We start from the raw sequence: 20,613 nt of genomic DNA, 5'->3' as shown, positions 1-20,613 counted from the left end.
TACTAGCAAAGTAAATATCCATTTGCTAAGCCCTCGCACATGTTTATTAAAAGTTTTTAATTTTTTCATATATGTTTTTTAGAAGCAAAGGATGTTTCTTGTAAATCAGCTTTCTCAATAGTGAAAAAAAATGCAATTGTTTTGTATAAATATGCAGAAACAAAATGACACCCATAAATGATCCAACAAGGGTTCAAAAGAGGAAATCTCTTGTCTAATGCTACACTGATTAGTTATAACTGTAAGGAATCAAGTACAAAATTTGTTGTTAAGAAGATACAGTAACATTAAACCTTAAGATGCTTTCATACAATAATATCACAATAAGCATTACAGTGTGAATAGATAAACATAATTGGATTGTTGACAAGAACACACCTTCTGGTTAAGTTCTTGATTAGATCCGTCTTGGCAGCATATAGCCTAACTCAAAAAATTAGCAGGTATATATAATTCTAATGGCCTGTAAGGCTAACTTTTCAATTTCATTAGGTCTATTAACATTATGACATCAATGCAAGACATTTCAAACTGCAAAATACTGTAAGTTCAGAAGAAGCTTAGAAGCCTGACTGGAGGTCATGTGTGTTCATGGACATGTATACCCAGTTAAGATTTAGGTTAATTCTGTGTGAAGTGGAGACATGCTGTGACCCTGACTAGGCTTATGATCTTATTTTACTCTGCTTCATATTTTCGTTAACTAATGTTGTGCTTTACAGACAACTAAATACTTTTTACAGTGAACAATGTATTGTTTGTGATTACCATCTCTGATAAAAAAAAATAAATCACGTCAAAAAGAGACTCACAAACAGCAATTTCAAGTCAATGAAACTTTTAAGAGCTGGACAAAACTAATATATATATATTGTAAAAAATGTCCATTACCTTTTAAGATTTTATGAATTTTATGACTTTTCTAGGCCTGCAAATTACTGATAATTTCCTTACATTTCCAGGTTTTCAATGACCGTGGAACCACATTTTTATATTGAAGCCTCTAAGGCATAGGCATGCTGTCGGAAGAATGTTATTTGATCAAACCCTAAAAAACCTTGAAGGAACAAACACTACTACATGAACCACATATCCACTTATATACTGTCATTTTCCGATTAATAATTAACCTCATTCCATTACTGTAGTGCCTTCTATAACCCTTTTCCATTTTCCATTACAGCTGTCTATACTGTTCGATCAGTGAATGGCACTGTCCTTCCACAGTGTGTGCAAAAGATACAGAGAAAGTTCCCTTTGTATTAGAGTAAATAATAATATCATTGAAACTTATTCTTGGAATAGAAATGTGGTTGGCACCTAACAGTGGTATGTAGCCTAATTTACAACCACAGTGAGTAGTAAATCTCGACAATCCGTCCTTCCGATGAGACGTTAAACCGAGGTCCTGACTCTCCATGGTCATTAAAAATCCCAAATTTTGGCCAATTTGGTCCTTATCAATCATGGCCTCCTAATAATCCCCATCCATTAATTGGCTCTATAACTCTACTCTCTCCAACAATAGCTGGTGTGGTGAACGTACTGGCACACTATGGCTGCTGTCGCATCATCCAGGTGGATGCTGCACACTGGTGGTGGTTGAGGAGAGTCCACTGTTCACTATGTAAAGCGCTTTGAGTGTAGTATCAGAAAAGCGCTATATAAATGTAACGTTCATAGTTGTCTGGTTCAAGACAGGAAGTCATACGGTAATGACCGGTGCAGCTGTAGTAAATCATTTATATATTTTAGTCCAAGTGTACCTTGGAGAAAATGGCCAAAATGCTGATGATTAATGAATTTAAATAGAACTATAGATAGATGGGACAATAAACATACAGGCAGAAAGATAGATAGACAGATAAAACGATAGACAGGCAGAACGATAGATAGTAGGGATGTGCCACGGTGGTCGACTAATCAACTAGTCGTCCAACAACAGCCTAGTCGATTAGTGGGGTCAACAACTAACATTAATATTTTTAGCGGTGGTGGTTTTAATGGGAGATGCAATTCTCAAATTAATTGAGACACAACTTAGAGAGCGTTTACTCGTGATTATAGCTTGCGGTGTTTAACAGTGAATAATAGTCAGCCCAGTAAAACTCCACTGCAAGAAGTTTCGTTTCTTTAATGCTCAAAGTTTAGTCCATTTATGCTGCTGATAAAGCCATCAAAGCACTGCATCAACTATACATTTTTCAAGACAATCACTGTCGAACGTTAAATCCTCTGCTGTGAGTAATTTTCCCATATTTCTGAGGTAATTTGAAGAGATTAAAGTCGCTGGCTGATTCTGTCTGACACTGCTTAAATAAATAGTTGCGGTCAGCAAGGTTTGGCGTTAAAGGTGCATTCTGTAACTTTTGTCTTTGTGTCATCTTGGACTTACACTGACACCTAGCGGCTTCAAAGCAGCATAATTTAAAATCAATAGTTTTCAGTTTCAGATGCCATTGTAGAAATTCAGTATTCACAGTCAGCCATGATTACTTTAATCAGTGAGTGAAAGTGTTAAATAACAGGACGGTTGCTGAGATTATGCCAGTAGTATTCAGCTAGTCATGTGATTCTAACATAACAGACCCCAAGTGCGGACCCTCTCCATGTACAATAAAACAGCTTTTATAAGGTTACCGATATGACTGCAGTCTTCATTTTAATGTTATTGGTCATGATGTCCTACATATATTGCCAAATTACAATTCATGTCTTTGAGTTAAAGTTTTTAAATGAGGAAAAAAAAAAATTACAGAGTGCACCTTTAACTATAGACGAAATTACTCTGATGTCACACCGCAGGAAACCACGCTTCCAGATTCTTTCGAGCAGCAGTTTTCAATGGTGGAAACAGACAGCACTGCAGTTTTAATAATCTTTTAAGCTTTATAGAATGTAATAATGTCTTTTAATGTCAATAAATGTTACAGTGGCATGCAAAAGTTTGAGCACCCCTGATCAAAATTTCTGTTGCTGTGAATAGCTAAGCGAGCAAAAGATGGCCTGATTTCCAAAAGGCTTAAAGTTAAAGATGACACATTTCTTTAATATTTTAAGCAGTTTTACTTTTTTATATTCATCTTTTACAGTTTTGAAATAACAAAAAATGAAAAGGGGCCGAAGCAAAAGTTTGGGTACCCTACATGGTCAGTACTTTTTAACACCCCTTGGCAAGTATCACAGCTTGTAAAAGCTTTTTGTAGCCAGCTAAGTGTCTCAATTTTTGTTTGGGGGATTTTTGCCCATTCTTCCTTGCAAAAGGCTTCTTGTTCTGTGAGATTCTTGGGCCGTCTTGCATGCACTGCTCTTTTGAGGTCTATCCACAGATTTTCGATGATGTTTAGGTCAGGGGACTGTGAGGGCCATGGCAAAACCTTCAGCTTGCACCTCTTGAGGTAGTCCATTGTGGATTTTGAGGTGTGTTTAGGATCATTATCCTGATGTAGAAGCAATCCTCTTTTCATCTTCAGCTTTTTTACAGATGGTGTGATGTTTGCTTCCAGAATTTGCTGGTATTTAATTTAATCCATTCTTTCCTCTACCAGTGAAATGTTCCCCTGTGCCACTGGCATCAACACAAGCCCAAAGCATGATCGATCCACCCCCGTGCTTAACAGTTGGAGAGGTGTTCTTTTCATGAAATTCTGCACCCTTTTTTCTCCAAACATACCTTTGTTCATTGCAGCCAAAAAGTTATATTTTAACTTCATCAGTCCGCAGGACTTGTTTCCAAAATGCATCAAGCTTGTTTAGATGTTCATTTGCAAATTTTTGACGCTGAAATATGTGGCGAGGATGCAGGAAAGTTTTTCCTCTCATGACTCTTCCATGAAGGTCATATTTGTGCAGGTGTCGCTGCACAGTAGAACAGTGCACCATTACTCCAGAGTCTGCTAAATCTTCCTTAAGGTCTTTTGCAGTCAAACAGGGGTTTTTATTTACCTTTCTAGCAATCCTACGAGGAGTTCTCACTGAAAGTTGAGAAACTGAACTGAGAAACAGCTACCTGAAAACACTTTGCTATCTTCCTATAGCCTTCTCCTGCTTTGTGGGCATCAATTATTTTAATTTTCAGAGTGCTAGGCAGCTGCTTAGAGGAGCCCATGGCTGCTGATTGTTGGGACAAGATTTGAGTAGTCAGAGTATGTATAAAGCTTTGAAATTTGCCTCACCTGGCCTTTCCAAATGATGAATGTGAACAAGCCATAGCCCTAACAAGCTAATTAAGGTCTTGGTAAAAGTTATCTGAGAGCTCAAATCTCTTGGGGTGCCCATACATTTGCATGGTGCTCCTTTCACTTTTTTCACTCTAAAATTGTACAAAATAAAAATAATACACTAATATTACTTAAAATGTTGAAAAGAATGTTTCATTTTTAACGTTATGCCTTTTGGAGATCAGTTCATCTTCTACTCACAGCAACAGAAATTTTGACCAGGGGTGCCCAATCTTTTGCATGCCACTGTATTATAAAGGAATATCTATGGTTTACAGTGAAGAATTATGTGGGTTCTCTTCTGAAATATCAGCAATTCAAGTTTAAACTTGGTTCAATGAGCCTGTATGATCATGTCGGACATGTAACGGGTTGATGAACACACATCCTCACATTCTTCTAAGGCCTAAGAAATGTGATATATAAAAATAAAAACTACCACTAGACATCAGAGCATGTGAGCGGAGCGGTGTGACACACTGCTCAATAACCCGCTCCGCTCAACCGCTCACGACCCATGCGGACGCTCCGCTCAAGTACCGCTCACGCTCACCGGTAAAAAAGCGTTCGCTCAAATCCCGCTCCGACATTAAATGTCTCTGTAGTATAATTGGTTCCAAACACGTACACAGGGGGTAGCTACCCAAGCAACTGCCCCTTTGCCCACATGGGCTGAGGTGCACCTCTGGGTGAAATATAGACTATAGGCCAACATTTATTAAATTATCAAATGATTAGTAATGTACACATCTGAAATAATGTGATTGTATTGTTGTGTTTTTGTATATAAAAACACTTTTTATATTTTGGACTGGTTTACAACTGCTGTTAGATAATCGGGTCTACCAGACCTTCCTTATCATTTGTAATCAGTCAAATATTTCTCTGTTAGCACATATGTCATTGAACATCTTCAAAAAAAAAAATTCAGTTCTAAATTACCATTATTTACTTTAAACAAGTCATCAAACATGCCTCTACAAGTGATAAAACATATATGCATTGGCACGGAAACTCGCATACGCGCAAATTTGCGCTTTTCAGCTTAAACTGGACCCAAGTGATACAACCGACCCAGAAAAGCACAATCTTTTCAACTTTAAAGTTTGTTCGAGTCGTTTATTGCAATAATGAAAACATGAACTGGTACCAGGAAAAATATTGCAGGTAAAAGTGAAATTCATAATTGTTATTCAGTTGCGTTGTCTCCACGGAATGATTGTAGATTTGATACATTAATATGTTGCTGATTTAATGCTACCAGACTTTTGGTCTGTAAATTAAAATGAGCATTTTCTCATCCTAATTTTGTGTTCAGTTTTAAAGGGTGTACTAAGTTATCCAGAAAAAAAGCAATGAATGTTTTTCTCTTTTTCAGTGTTGTTGCTTTATTAATATTCCCTACAATTTTATATGTACGAATCAAATGCAATCTAAAGGACTGTGGTTATTTATATAATAATTATTATATTAGTAGATATCATGTGCCCCCTTTGTTTTTCCTTGATATTATTAAAGCATTATAAAGTGAATCTGGACTTTATATGCATCAAACGATCATGTGTTGTACATTCACTCTTTATATGTACAGCAAGGTTTAACTATGGATTTAACAAATAAAAAAATATTTGTCCTGCAGATATTTTGTCCAATATATATATTAGATGAAATCATATTTAATGATCCTAAAACAAATAAAAATTATTTAATTCACAAATTACACTGCCTTCATTTAAGAAACTTTTTTTTTCTAATGTACAAACATTAATAGATTTTTCTCTGCGCATGAATGCAGCAAGCGATGTTGAAGATGTTATCTGCAAACACTAATCTAGAGTCAGTTTTTTTTACGTTTCACGTATGGTTAAGGTGTGGATTTGGCTTTGGGAAACTGACCAGCAGTTATGTGCCACTTTATCCTTAAGCAGAAATCTGGTCGATTAAGTGAGATAATTCCGCAATGAAATTCTCTACGCGAGAGTGGAAATCTTTACCAATCAAATGCTCAAATGCACTATAGAGACATGAAAAGCAGAGTGCTGTGCCTGCAAATTAGGACACACTGATCTGCAAGATCATACATGTTTATTGGTTTTGATGCAGGGATTTTTTGTTTGTGTTCACCGTGATTCAAGGAAAAATGCTTTGCCAATATACAGTATTATTAAGCTTACATATTCAATTGAGGTTGCTCTAACGTTCGCAACCCTGCAGAACCGGGCCTGCATCTAGCTGGCAGCTGCACTGACATGATGGAAAAACAACAAGATACCTTACATATCTATTAATTTATTATCGAATAGTAGCGTAGCCTACTAGCTCACCTTTTGCTGCGCTACCATGTTTGCGTAGCACATCCTTGTGCTCTCTGGCAATGTGACACGTACGATTCCAAAAGGAATATTTGCTAATTCTCATGGTCTCTCCACACTCCCTTTCGATTTCCTCATTCTTAACTTTGATTTATACTTTGCATTTATTTAGGTTATAAGGTCTGCAAATTCACTAAACAATGTTAGAGCTCCATAACATCAGGCCTATTGCTTATTTCGCAGATTGCCAAACCAGCATATCATGAAGCGAATTATGGGTTGAGCGAGCGGAGCGGAATCTTCAAAAGGCGCTCTCCGCTCAGGTGAAATTATAACCGCTCCACTCAACGCTCCCCTCACATGCTCTGCTAGACATGCAATATGTCTTAGTGACTTACTGCTTATTAACCCACATACAAGAACTAATATTCTTTCTTCAATATGATCATATTCCATATCAAAACTTAATAACAGCTGTTTTTGATTGAACAATATCATTAAATGCATTCAGAATAAATGCAAAGATATCATTTTCGCAGTATGGCATTTTTATTCATTTATCCTTTCACAAACAGTAGTTCATGCGCTGCGGTGGTAGGAGACAGGATCTGTTCCTCCTGCTATATCGTATATGGTGATCTTGATCAGATAAGATCATAGTTAGATTATATTTGGCCTCTTTCCTGTCAGAGTGACAGCACTTTGGAAATTAAAAAAAGCAGTTTACAATCAGAGTTTAAGTAGTTTCTTCGTAAAAATTTTAATATCCACTTAACAGCTGCTGCGGGTCAATTGGGTTGAGCAGATGCGACAACAATGATGGTGACCCGTGAATTATCCTAATTTATGTAAAATACTGTGTTTTTCCTGATGCAATGATCTGCTGGAAATTTAAAGAAGCCCTAATCTCCAATAATCTGTGGGAAACGGAGCGTTTCAACCCATAAACAGCACAACTTTTTGGGCAGTTTCAGCGCAATTTGAGCGAAGCACTCATAGACAGCAGCACTTTTCTGGGCAACCAAAAGAACCCGGCAGGGGCGGGACGGAGCATTTGTTTGTAAACAGTAACGTCATCTATCCTTCAAGTCCCATGATGCTTAGCGCGAAATGTGGGCGTTACTTCCGAGGTCAAGTTAACACAGCTGTTGTTGCTGCTTATGTCCATTCATTCTTTCGTTGTGGTGTTTGATTTCATGAGGATATACATTAATCACTATAATAAATACAAAGAAAGCGTGAACAAAACCAGCGTGCTGTTTCTCCCAGATGCAGTTGAGATTTAATCTAAGCACAAATGCAACATTTCGAACAAAATTATCGGTTGTTTTAGTGGAGTACCTGTGTTAGTTCAGCTTGAGATGTGTATGCTTGTCATCTTGTCACCCTGCATGTTCAAATCAGACAGATACATTGAGGAAGAGCCGGGAAGTTCTCGTACTTGGGTGTGTAATCGCTTTTCAAGTTTTCCAATCCGACAGTAATTTCTTTTTAAATCCACACGTAAGTTTAAACTTTTGTTTGGCGGGTGATTGAGAGGTGAGAGGTGGTGCTTCGCTGCCATCTGGGACTCATCAGGACGGCGTTTTAAACCTCAAATGCGATGTGGTTTTTGACTACCTCTGTATGTTTTTGTGATCCAGTAACAAAACATTTTGCAACCCGGGAGTTGGAGGAAGATGTGCCGTCAGAGAGCCCTCGCCACTGACGGAGGATCACGTCGCCGAGAGAGTGCTCGACTCGGTTGGCTGGCTGAGGACCGACTGACGGGCGTGGACTCACTCACTCACTCACTCAACTATATTTAGTGCTGACCATTTGTGATCAGACCTTTCGAAACGCCTCTTATTACCAGCTGTAAACAGGGACTAAAATGACTGCAGCCAGAGCTAGGCAATACTATAGAAGTTCTAACCACATTCGTTTCCCCAGTAAGATCCCCTGCACGAAAAAGGTGGATAGGTGAAACTGCAATATTATCTTTCTGTTCTGCGAGGATGCCCTTGAGACTCCCAAGGTCCCTATTTACCTTGAAGCGTGTAATTCTACGTTCAGAATGCGCATAAGCGGTTATTTCTTACTTTTATTTGGTTTTACGCAATAAGATGCTATAGTTATTTATACCTTTTATTTGTTGAATATCCGTTAGTTATATGCTGAAGTGCTCAGCTTCCGTATTACCCCTCTGAAACGCGTCTAATCGGGGTCACGTGAACATAACGAAGCCTAATAATAAATGTTTTATCTTTAAAACCGTCAAGTCATTAAAACAGATAGACCAATAGATCTCACCACTGACAGACAGATAGATAGATAAAGAGACTCACCTCTGACATGTTCACCCCTCATAACACAGATGATGAAGGCAACAACACTGAGACACAGCACTTTACACCCCATCTTGTCTATGTCGATGAATATTAGCTCCAAACAAGGCCCAGGTTAATTGTTTTCTGCGTTTATTAAATAAAAACACAATAAAGCACAATAATGAATTTAACATTTCAAAAACAATCAACATCAAAACACTAACATTCATCATAACAAAAACAAACAAACCACAGATGTGCATGAGCAGTTCCTATTCCTGTTAACCTCTTAGTAGTCATCACAAGAAGAATCAAAACGGGCTGTAAACGATCAGCCGGTCACAATATTTGACAACTTAAACATCTAACAGCATTTAAACGATATAACAACTGTTTAATAAAAGAACATTAGATTGTGGTATGACAACAGGCACCTACTGTGATTATTTATCCATTATTGCAGTCATTTAAAGCATGGACGTTCATAAGGTACACTAAATGAAAATAGCTTCCCAGTTTTGAGCAGCCTTACCTTTGGTGGAGAGGAGATTTCTCAATATACAATGAATGACTCAGGATGAGGCATATAAGGTCGGAAAATGTCAGCTGACTTCCAAAGAAGGATGGAGATAAAACCTCACTCTTTGCATAATCTACAGAGGTTATCAACCTCATTCATTTAGGTGTTATAACATAAAAGTGTGGTAGTTATGTGTTGGTGATGAGCACCATTTAAAATGCTTGATACCCTTTTATATTATCACGACCACTACTCATGTTTAGCAAGCGTGCAGTTTTACGCATGCGCACTAATCGGTTTATGTCTTCCGCATTAAGGCTTGTTTTACAGTTGTTTCCCTTAAGTTCATATAAGGTTACAGGTGGTTTTATGATCTTTTCATGGAGTTGAAGTGACTCAGCCCTTAATCACCGTGGTTTATCTTTTATGTTGCAATCAAGGTTTAGAAAACAAAAACCTAATAGCCTTCCTGTGAAATGAATTTTGATCTAGAAAGGGTTTGGCTTTTGTTAGCTTTGTAATCATTTCCTGTTGCAAAACAGCGTACACACCCAGTCAAAAGTTGTGAAACACTTGACTGAAATGTTACTCATGATCTTAAAAATCTTTTGATCTGAAGGCATATGCTTAAAGTTTGAAATTAGTTTTGTAGACAAAAATTTAATTGTGCCATCATATTAATTTACTACAATTTAATAAAAATAAAAAAATAACAAATAACAAAGAAAAGCAGCCAATAAGTGCCCAACATAGATGGGAACTCCTTCAATACGGTTTAAAAAGCATCCCAGACTGATACCTCAAGAAGTTGGTTGAGAAAATGTCAAGAGTACATGTCTGCATATTCTAGGCAAAGGGTGACTACTTTGAAGATGCTAAAATATAACACAGTTTTTATTTATTTTGGATTTTGTTTAGTCACAACATAATTCCCACAGTTCCATTTATGTTATTCCATAGTTTTGATGACTTTTCTATTATTCTAAAATGTGAAAAAAAAAAAAAAAAAAAAAAAATATATATATATATATATATATATATATATATATATATATATATATATACACACACACACACAACGCTGCCGAGCATTCGTCTTGCGAATCTCCACTCTCTCCCTAACAAAATGGATGAACTACATCTCCTCACCCGCACAAACTTTTCAAGTTTCACTTTTCAAAAAGGACTTTTCAACCTCTGCTGCCTTGTGTTTCACAGAAACCTGGCTAAATGAAGCCATTCCGGACAGCGCGTTACATCTGCCGGGCTTTCAGCTGTTCAGAGCGGATCGCATCGCGGAGTTAACTGGGAAAACGGGAGGCGGTGGAACATGCTTTTACATCAATGAAAGTTGGTGTACAGATGTAACAACGTTAAAGAGGATGTGTTGTCCTAATTTGGAAGTGCTCTTTATTAACTGTAAGCCTTTCTACTCACAGCGGGAGTTTTCCTCGTTTATTCTGGTGAGTGTGTATATTGCGCCAAACACGTGTGTGAACACAGCGCTGCAACAGCTGACTGATCAAATCACAGACACAAAACAACAGTTATTATTATTCTTGGGGATTTTAAAAAAGCAAATCTTACGCGTGAACTGCCCAAATACAAACGGCACATCACATGCCCCACCAGAGACAGGAACATACTGGATCATTGCTACACAACAATAAAGGATGCATATCGCTCTGTCCCTAGAGCAGCTTTGGGACTCTCTGATCACTGTCTGGTTCATCTTCTTCCAACCTACAGACAGAAATTAAAATCTGCTAAGCCTGTATTAAGGACTGTAAAGAGATGTACTAACAAAGCAGAGCTGGAACTACAAGCCTGCTTTGACTGCACTGATTGGAGTGTTTTTGAGGCTGCAGACACCAATCTGGACGAGCTCACGGATACTGTTACATCATATATCAGTTTCTGTGAGGATATGTGCATTAATACTAGGACTTATTTAACATTTAACAACGACAAACCATGGTTTACAGCGGAAATCAGGCAGCTATGTCAGGCCAAAGACGATGCTTACAGAGTTGGGGATAAAGTCTTGTACAATCAGGCCAGGAACACACTGAATAAGGGAATCAGAATGGCTAAAAGAAGATATTCTGAGAAGCTGAAAAACAAATTTTCAGCTAACGACCCTGCATCAGTGTGGAGTGGCATGAAACAACTTACAAATTACAGGACTCCAACCCCCAACCCTGTAGGGAACCAACAACTGGCTTTCGAAAACAAAGGATAAGGAAAGCATAGGGGCCAGATGGCATTTCACCTGCATGTCTTAGATCCTGTGCTAACCAGCTGGCCCCCATCTTCACACAGATCTTCAATGGATCACTGGAGCAGTGTGAAGTCCCATGCTGCTTCAAACGTTCCACTGTCATCCCCATTCCAAAGAAACCAAAAATCACAGGACTTAATGACTACAGACCTGTCACTCTGAAGTCTGTGGTCATAAAGTCATTTGAGAGACTGGTGTTGGCCCACCTGAAGAACATCACTGGACCCTTTCTAGATCCCCTTCAATTTGCTCATCGAGCAAACAGGTCTGTGGATGATGCAGTCAACATGGGATTGCATCATATCCTGCAACATCTGGACAGACCAGGGACATATTCAAGGATCCTTTTTGTGGACTTCAGTTCGGCTTTCAACACCATCATCCCAGCTATCCTCCGGACTAAATTGCACCAACTCTGTTCCCACGTCTATCTGTCAGTGGATTACCAGCTTTCTGACAGACAGGCAGCAGATTTTGAGACAGGGGAAATTCACTTCCAGCACCTGTACAATCAGCACTGGTGCCCCCAGGGATGTGTGCTCTCCTCACTACTCTTCTTACTCTACACCAATGACTGCATCGCCAAGGACCCCTCTGTGAAGCTCCTGAAGTTTGCAGATGACACCACTGTCATCGGCCTCATCTGAGATGACGATGAGTCTGCATACAGAAGGGAGGTTAAACAGCTGGCTGTCTGGTGCAGTCAAAACAACCTGGAGCTGAACACGCTCAAAACAGTGGAGATGATAGTGGACTTTAGGAGGAACACCCCAACACTGACCCCCCTCACCATTCTAAACAGCACTGTGGCAGCAGTGGAGTCATTCAGGTTCCTGGGCACTACCATCTCACAGGACCTGAAGTGGGAGACCCACATTGACTCCATTGCGAAAAAGGCCCAGCAGAGGTTGTACTTCCTTCACCAGTTGAGGAAGTTCAACCTGCCACAGGCACTGCTGATATAGTTCTACTCAGCAGTCATTGAGTCTGTCCTCTGCACTTCAATAACTGTCTGGTTTGGTTCAGCTACGAAATCAGACATCAGAAGACTACAAAGGACAGTTCGGACTGCTGAGAGGATTATTGGTTGCGTCGATTTGCATATCATGCGTCAGTGCATTGCAAAGGAGTAATTAAAATGGCAGTGCCCGGTTTAAGCATGGATTCCCCCGAAGAACAAGCTGCAGCTAAAAAAACTCGCCCACGGTGATCTAAAGCGTGGGAGTATTTTAGCCAGAGACCCAACAATGTGGTGCTGTGTAAGCTATGCAAACTGGAAATGGCTTATCACAGCAGTACAACCGCCATGAACGAACACTTGAAGCGAAAGCATCCCGGAGCGCTTTGTCAAGATGGCAGCAAGGCAACACCGTAAGTCCTGTTTACTTTTTGTCCCCACCCAAGCATGACATATTAGTATTACAACACGTGTTTCTGTTAGTAGTAGTCACTAAAAAAATTTTTTTCTAAATGTTTCCTCATCGCCCCATGTTAAAAGTAATTTCTGCACCGCTGCTAAGGTAACTTTACACCATGTGTCATCTAATTTTGTTATTTGGCCATTTTATAATTTCTGTTTACTTCAACGGCCAAGTATTAGTGAGAAAATGGTGTAAACTGTGTGACTGTTACAGTCTGTAAATCGTTTCAATTATTTCCCTTGCCCCACACTGATGCAAAATTACATTTGCCAGCGATTAAATAAATCAATGTCATAACCATTTTAAGTTTTAAGTCAAGTACTTAAGTAAAAATACTGATTCTTCAGTTCAGGGAAAGGGTTGACATACAGTGATTAAATTAATCTATGTGTCACAGCAATCCTTTTGAATTTGAGGTCTAGTAGCCTGTTTTTCTGATCAGTTATCTGAAATAGGATCTATTATTATTATTATTATTATACCACAGCAGTGACGTGGAAATTAGACACATTTTAAAATATGCCACTTCTATCATTATTACAATGTGCTTAATGTATGTCTTTCAGGATGAGGCAAAGCAGTGTGGAGGAGTTTTTCCACAAAAGGAACCCAAATTCATGCACACCCCAGATGGCTGCTGAGCTTACTGATAGCATCTTACAGATGATAATCAAGGACATGAAACCCCTTGCTATTGTGGAGGGTCAAGGCTTCCGTGAGATGATCAACACATTTCACACAGGGTATACACTTCCCTCCAGGCGCCACTTTACGGATTTGATGGAGAAGAAATATGAGGCTACTCTTGAGAGAGTGAAAGCCGAACTCAAAAATGTTACATCAAAAATCACACTCACCATAGATACTTGGACGAGTATTGCCACCGAGGCATACTTAGGAGTCACCTGCCACTTTATTTATCAGGACTGGGAGCTGACTTCATACAGTCTAACCACAATGCTGCTTGAGGAGCACCACACAGTGGAAAATATTGCTGGCTGGGTGGAAAATGCAGCAGAGAATTTTGGTTTCTCTCTCAGTGATGTACTGGCTGTTGTACATGATAATGCTGCCAATGTTGTGGCAGCACTCAGAATCTTGGAAGAGAAACATGGAGTTGCTTCACATAGATATGCTGGCCATACACTTCAGTTAGTGGTTAACCACGCCCTGAAGAAGGATCCCCAGATAAGCAAGACACTTGCGGCTGCAAGGTGCCTTGTTGAACATTTCAGGAGGAGTGAGCTGGCCAGCAGCAAGCTCAAAATCAAACAAAAGCAATGGGACACACTTGAGCATAAATTGATCCAGGATGTATCCGTAAGATGTAATAGTTCTTATTACATGGTGAGTCGCCACTTGGAGCAGCGGTGGCCTGTGACCGCAACCCTTTCAGACCCAGAGGTCACACAGTGAGGAAAGCACTACCTGGACCTGAAAAGTGACCAGTGGACCCTAATGGAGGAACTGGAGCAAGTTCTCAAGCCCTTTGGCAAGCCACTGTCTTCCTGAGTGGAGATGCTTATGTTACTGTCTCTGCTGTACCTCCACTGGTAAAGGGCCTCTAGAAGTCCACACTGAAAACATCCTTTGAGTCTGCTCCTGTCAACTCTTTCCAAACAGTGGCAGCACAGGAGATAGCTTCAAGGTGGAAGGGCGAGACCACATTCAGAGAAGAAGGTCAAAATGTGTGTGTCATTGCTGCTGCCCTTGACCCCAGGTTCCGCAAGCTTAAGTTCCTGTCATCAGATGATATCCTAAAAGTGCAAGTCAAACTTCAGACTCTTGCACTTCAAGCCACAGGCAAGTGTGGAGCAGGATGACTCAGCCAGTGCCCAGCCACTAGTTTCAAAAAGGAGGCCAAAGTCTGAGCTGGACTCTAGAACTCTAGAAGCATGTGGCAGGGAATTAACATCATCACCGACTTCAAAGGGAATAAAAACTCCGCCATGAACACCGCTGCCTCTCTACCGGATGAGCTAAATACTTTTTATGCTCGTTTCGAGGGAAATAACACCGCCCTCGCGGAGAGAGCTCTCGCGGCTGAAGCTACAGAGGTTAGTTCACTCTCCGTCTCTGTAGCGGATGTAACCCGATCCTTCCAACGGGTGAATATCCGCAAAGCCGCGGGCCCAGACGGCATTACGGGCCGCGTCATCAGAGCGTGCGCGAACCAGCTGGCTGGTGTTTTTACGGACATTTTCAACCTTTCCCTCTCTTTGTCTGTAGTCCCCACATGCTTTAAAACATCCACCATTGTGCCTGTACCAAAACAATCAAAAATAACTTGTTTAAATGACTGGCGTCCTGTTGCTCTGACCCCCATCATCAGCAAATGTTTTGAGAGACTAATCAGAGATTACATCTGCTCTGTATTGCCACTCAATCTTGACCTGCTGCAGTTTGCTTACCGCAACAACCGCTCCACTGATGATGCCATTGCATCTACAATACACACTGCTCTCTCCCACCTGGAAAAAAAGAACACTTATGTGAGAATGCTGTTTGTAGACTACAGCTCAGCATTCAACACCATAGTGCCCTCCAAGCTAGATGAGAAACTCCGGACTCTGGGCTTAAACAGCTCGCTGTGCAGCTGGATCCTGCACTTCCTGTCAAGCAGACGCCAGGTGGTTAGAATAGGCAGCAACATCTCCTCATCTCTAACCCTCAACACTGGAGCCCCGCAGGGCTGTGTTCTCAGCCCACTACTGTATTCCTTGTACACACATGACTGTGTAGCAACACATAGCTCCAATGCCATCATTAAGTTTGCTGATGACACGATGGTGGTAGGTCTGATCACTGACAATGATGAAACAGCCTACAGAGAGGAGGTGCACACTCTGACACACTGGTGTCAGGAGCACAACCTCTCCCTCAACGTCAGTAAGACAAAGGAGCTTGTGGTGGACTTCAGAAGAAAAGACAGAGAACACAGTCCCATCACCATCAATGGAGCACCAGTGGAGAGAGTCAGCAGCTTCAAGTTCCTGGGTGTCCACATCACTGAGGAACTCACATGGTCCGTCCACACTGAAGTCGTTGTGAAGAAGGCTCATCAGCGCCTCTTCTTCCTGAGACGGCTGAGGAAGTTTGGAATGAACCGCCACATCCTCACACGGTTCTACACCTGCACTGTGGAGAGCATCCTGACTGGCTGTATCTCCGCCTGGTACGGCAATAGCACTGCCCACAACCGCAAAGCCCTGCAAAGGGTGGTGCGAACTGCCAGACACATCATCGGAGGTGAGCTTCCCTCCCTCCAGCAAATATATACAAGGCGGTGTGTGAAAAAAGCTCGGAGGATCATCAGAGACTCCAGCCACCCGAGCCATGGGCTGTTCTCACTGCTACCATCAGGTAGGCGGTATCGCAGCATCAGGACCCGCACCAGCCGACTCCATGATAGCTTCTTCCCCCAAGCAATCAGACTTTTGATCTCTTGATCTCCCATGATCAAAATACATCAGCACTGCACTTTATTATCCTTACTCTTATATCTCACACCGGACTATTATAAATTATATTATTATTATTATATTATGTTCTCTCTTAACAACTGACTATCAACCGACAGCCTGAATGTCAATACAGAACAATACTGTACATTCTATATATATATATATATATATATATATATATATATATATATATATATATATATACTTTTTTAAATATATTTTTATTTTTAATTTTTATTGAATAATGTGTATCCATATAGTAGAGAAAAAAAACAAACAAAAAAAAAAACAGCGTATTGTATACTGTACAGTGTATGTTATTATTTGTATATTGTTGAGTGTAATTATGTGTATAACAGATGTTTAAATTGTGCTGTGTTAATTTGATGTTATTGCAAAGTGGTATATGTCTCATCACTGTCACGACTGCTATGTTGATCGGAACTGCACCCAAGAATTTCACACACCATTGCACTTGTGTATATGGCTGTGTGACAATAAAGTGATTTGATTTGATTTGATTTGACTCATTGCTAGGCTGCTCAGACTCAGAGTAGCACAGCAATGAGGAAGACAATAGCCAGGAAGAAGATGGTGTTGACAATCAAACGGTCAGGAATGAGGTACTCATGTATTTTGGTGAACAATGTATTGCAAGGGATAAGAGCCCACTCCAGTGGTGGAAGGAAAATGCAGCAAGGTTCCCCACCCTGGCTATTCTGGGCAAATCATACCTGTCTGTCCCCGCAACATCAACTCCATCTGAATGCCTCTTTTCAGCTGCTGGGAACATTGTGACAAAAGCCTGACCTGACCTCAGAGCAAGACTGACCTCAGAGCATGTAGACATGCTCACATTCCTCCACTGTAATGCCTAACTATATTCTTACAGTTTCCCCAACTCAGGACACTTGGAGACCCATGGCCTAAGAGAGAGAAGCAGAGGGGGAGGGAGGGAGAGAGAGAGAAGGGGGAGGAGAGAAAGGGAGAGAAGGAGGGGGGAGAGAAGTGGAGGGGAGATTGTGTGTGTGTGTGCTTGGGTGTTAGTGTGTTACTGAGATTTAATTCAGATTGCAATAGTTTTAGTTATTCCTGTTAGAAAAAAGTTAACTGTTGCTTGAATTGCACTAATTTTACTGTAAGATGAGGGGGAGGGAGAGAGAGAAGGACAGGTGGAATGTGGAGGGAGGGAGGGTAGGGAAAGGAAGGGGAGAGAGATTGTGTGTATGTGCTAAATTGGGTGTGTGTATTACTGAGAGTTGATTAAGAATGCACAAGTTTTAGTTATTCTTGTTAGAAAAACATTTAAGTGTTATTCAAATTGCACTAATTTTACTGTAAAATGATTTTGTTGGACTGCTAAACTCAAGGTTGCACAATGTTTTTGTATTCCTCCTGAAAGTGACTTGAATTTTACATTTGTTTCATTTATTTTGTTGTTGGATTGCTAAAGGTAGATTGCACTATCCTTTCACTTGAATTGAACAAGTTCTTACTTTCATTTTATTTTGGAGAGATTTTATGTTGGACTGTAAAATAGAGATTACCAGTTAAGACAGGGCTATTTTTGTTGCATAATAATGCCCTGCAGTGCACACTTTGTTTCTTGTACATTTGTTTGTGTTTAAGAGAAGATGATTTAATAAAATATTGAAATATTAATGAGACAAGAATTTGTTTATATTTATTTTGGGTTAATTAATTGTAATATTAATCAAGTCATAATAATAAAAAATAATCAGCAAATTAGTCGTTTGATTAATCAACTAATCGTAAAAATAATCGTTAGATTAATCGATAAAACAGTAATCGTTAGGTGCAGCCCTAATGTATATATATATACTGTATATTTGTGTGTGTGTGTGTGTGATATATATATATATATATATATATATATATATATATATATAGTCTATTGTGTATTCTATATATACTTTTTTCTTTTCAATATTTATCTGTTTGTTTGTTTTTTTTGTATTCAATTTTAATCATTTTTTAAAAGTCTTGTTGCTGTTTTTGTATTGTTGTGTACTCGAAGCTCCTGTCACCAAGACAAACTCCTTGTATGTGTAAGCATACTTGGCAATAAAGCTCATTCTGATTCTGATATACAATGCTGTCAATTTTGCTAAAATTTTATATTGTATCAAACTGAATATTTACAGGAATATTTCAGGCTGAATACAAGTTAAGCTCAATCGACAGCACTGGTGGCATAATATTGATTACCTCATAAAATATTTTTGACTTGTCGGTCCTTTTCTTGAAAAAGTCGTTTTAAGTTTTTATGGTTTGTTGACTACATCGTCATGGCAATGTTGTGGAGCATAAGATGCCTTTTCTTTCTTTCTCTGTAAGAAAGCTCTCGGAGTCAGGAGTTCCAGGTGTCAAAGGTAAGAGTTTATTGAGCAAAACCAACAAACCCGAGATGTCAGCTGAGATCTGAAACCCTTGGTCCAGACCCTCATCTTTTGTACAGTTTCTTGTCTGATATTACCTCATGTGTACGCCCCTTCATTATTTTTTGGTTGTCATGGATACCGTTCACCACCATTATCTCACAAGGCCTTTGATTTCTTTTTAATGGTGGACACCTGGCTTTTATCTATTTTTGAAAGATAACTTTTCAATTAAAGTAATATAAAAACATGACAATCTGAGCATAATATGGTCACTTTGACCACTAGTTGCTTTAATCTTTATCTTCCGCTAGGTTTCTCAAGGTCCGTAGCATCATTATTTCTGTTAATTTAGTGAGCACTTTGATAGAATCTTGGTGACATTGCTCTAATGTTGTTGAACAAATCAACAGATCATCTACATATTGTATCAACGCCAAAATTGTTGTTTCAATCATTATACCAATTTTAGCCACCCATGCACACTATTTCTTAAACAATTCCATTTAGATTGTTATAAACAAACATGACAAGCAATCTTAATCTTTAGTCACCACCATGTTTTTTTTTTTTTCATTCTTCATTACTATTAAAATGTACACAAGTTCAATAAAAGCATAAGTAAAAGTAATAAATCATCTTCCAATCTAAACTGATTATCATACAAACATGTCAGGCACTCCCTTGTCTGCAACGGCTCTCAAAACTTTACCCCCAAAACCAATCTATAAATAATCTTCTACACAGGGTATGATCCCCTGATGGCACAGTGACAGAATGCATGGTATTTGACATTGTGATAAGTTGTTTTAGTAAAGCAGTTATTAAAATGCAGTCAGGCTGAGTGTAACTCACAATTTTCGGCAGGTCTCTTATAGGCCTCCATTTTGATGCTTCGGACCTAAGAGCTTCCTTAAAGCCACTTCCTTAAAGCCATATCAAACTTTCTTGGTCAAGTTTCCAGGGCGGTGATGCCCTGCCTTAGGTTGCCCCCCTTTTTCGCATTGGAGAGTCTTACCCGTCATTGGGTCATCACCTCTTGCCACTGGTCTCGATACCACTCAATTCTATTAGCCAATCCTTAATAAAGTGGTAGCAGTAAACAGATATTTTCTTTTCAGGGAGTATCACCTGAGAACCGTCACAGCCAATGGAACCATCTACAACTGCTTAAATATGGAGACAATTCAAAACATGGTTAAATTCACAAAGCATTATTCAAAATTCGACAATCTATTAAATTTGTCCAAATAAAGTGAAATAACAATGCTAAAATTGAACTAATTTACAGATCATTAATTTCCATTCAGGTTGTATTTCTGCTACTTTAGCAAATGTCTCAAAAGACCATGTATCATGGTGGGGACTAATATCAGAACAAAACAAAATAAAGGTATCCTCTGTCAAACTTCTTGGAAGCTTAATTTAAAAATATCACATTAAGTCAATAATAGTCTCCAGATTGTTTTGAACCTACATTAAGTGTGTTTCAACTTAATCTCTTGTCTTTAGTATAAACCCTTAACTTTAGATTGCCCTCTGAATATATAAAATCTTTAATCATAATAAGGAAAACTGTTTGAACCTCTCCTTCATATCACTATATCTAACATTATTGTCAAATCACATCACTTTACATATACAATAAAATAAAATCAAAAGAAAATAAAACAACTTAAAGATGTGC

General features: G+C 39.2%; 1 protein-coding gene across 1 annotated transcript in view; it reads right to left on the bottom strand.

The window, feature by feature from the left end:
• The window catches only part of LOC127420217 (complement receptor type 2-like), a 104,491-nt gene that overhangs the window by 33,851 nt on the left and 50,027 nt on the right, over positions 1 to 20,613 (bottom strand). The window lies entirely within an intron of this gene.

This window comes from Myxocyprinus asiaticus, chromosome 29 (genome assembly GCF_019703515.2).
Source record: "Myxocyprinus asiaticus isolate MX2 ecotype Aquarium Trade chromosome 29, UBuf_Myxa_2, whole genome shotgun sequence".
Taxonomy (NCBI): domain Eukaryota; kingdom Metazoa; phylum Chordata; class Actinopteri; order Cypriniformes; family Catostomidae; genus Myxocyprinus; species Myxocyprinus asiaticus.
The sequence above is the reverse complement of the archived record's forward strand: the minus strand, read 5'-3'. Positions and strand labels throughout refer to the sequence as shown.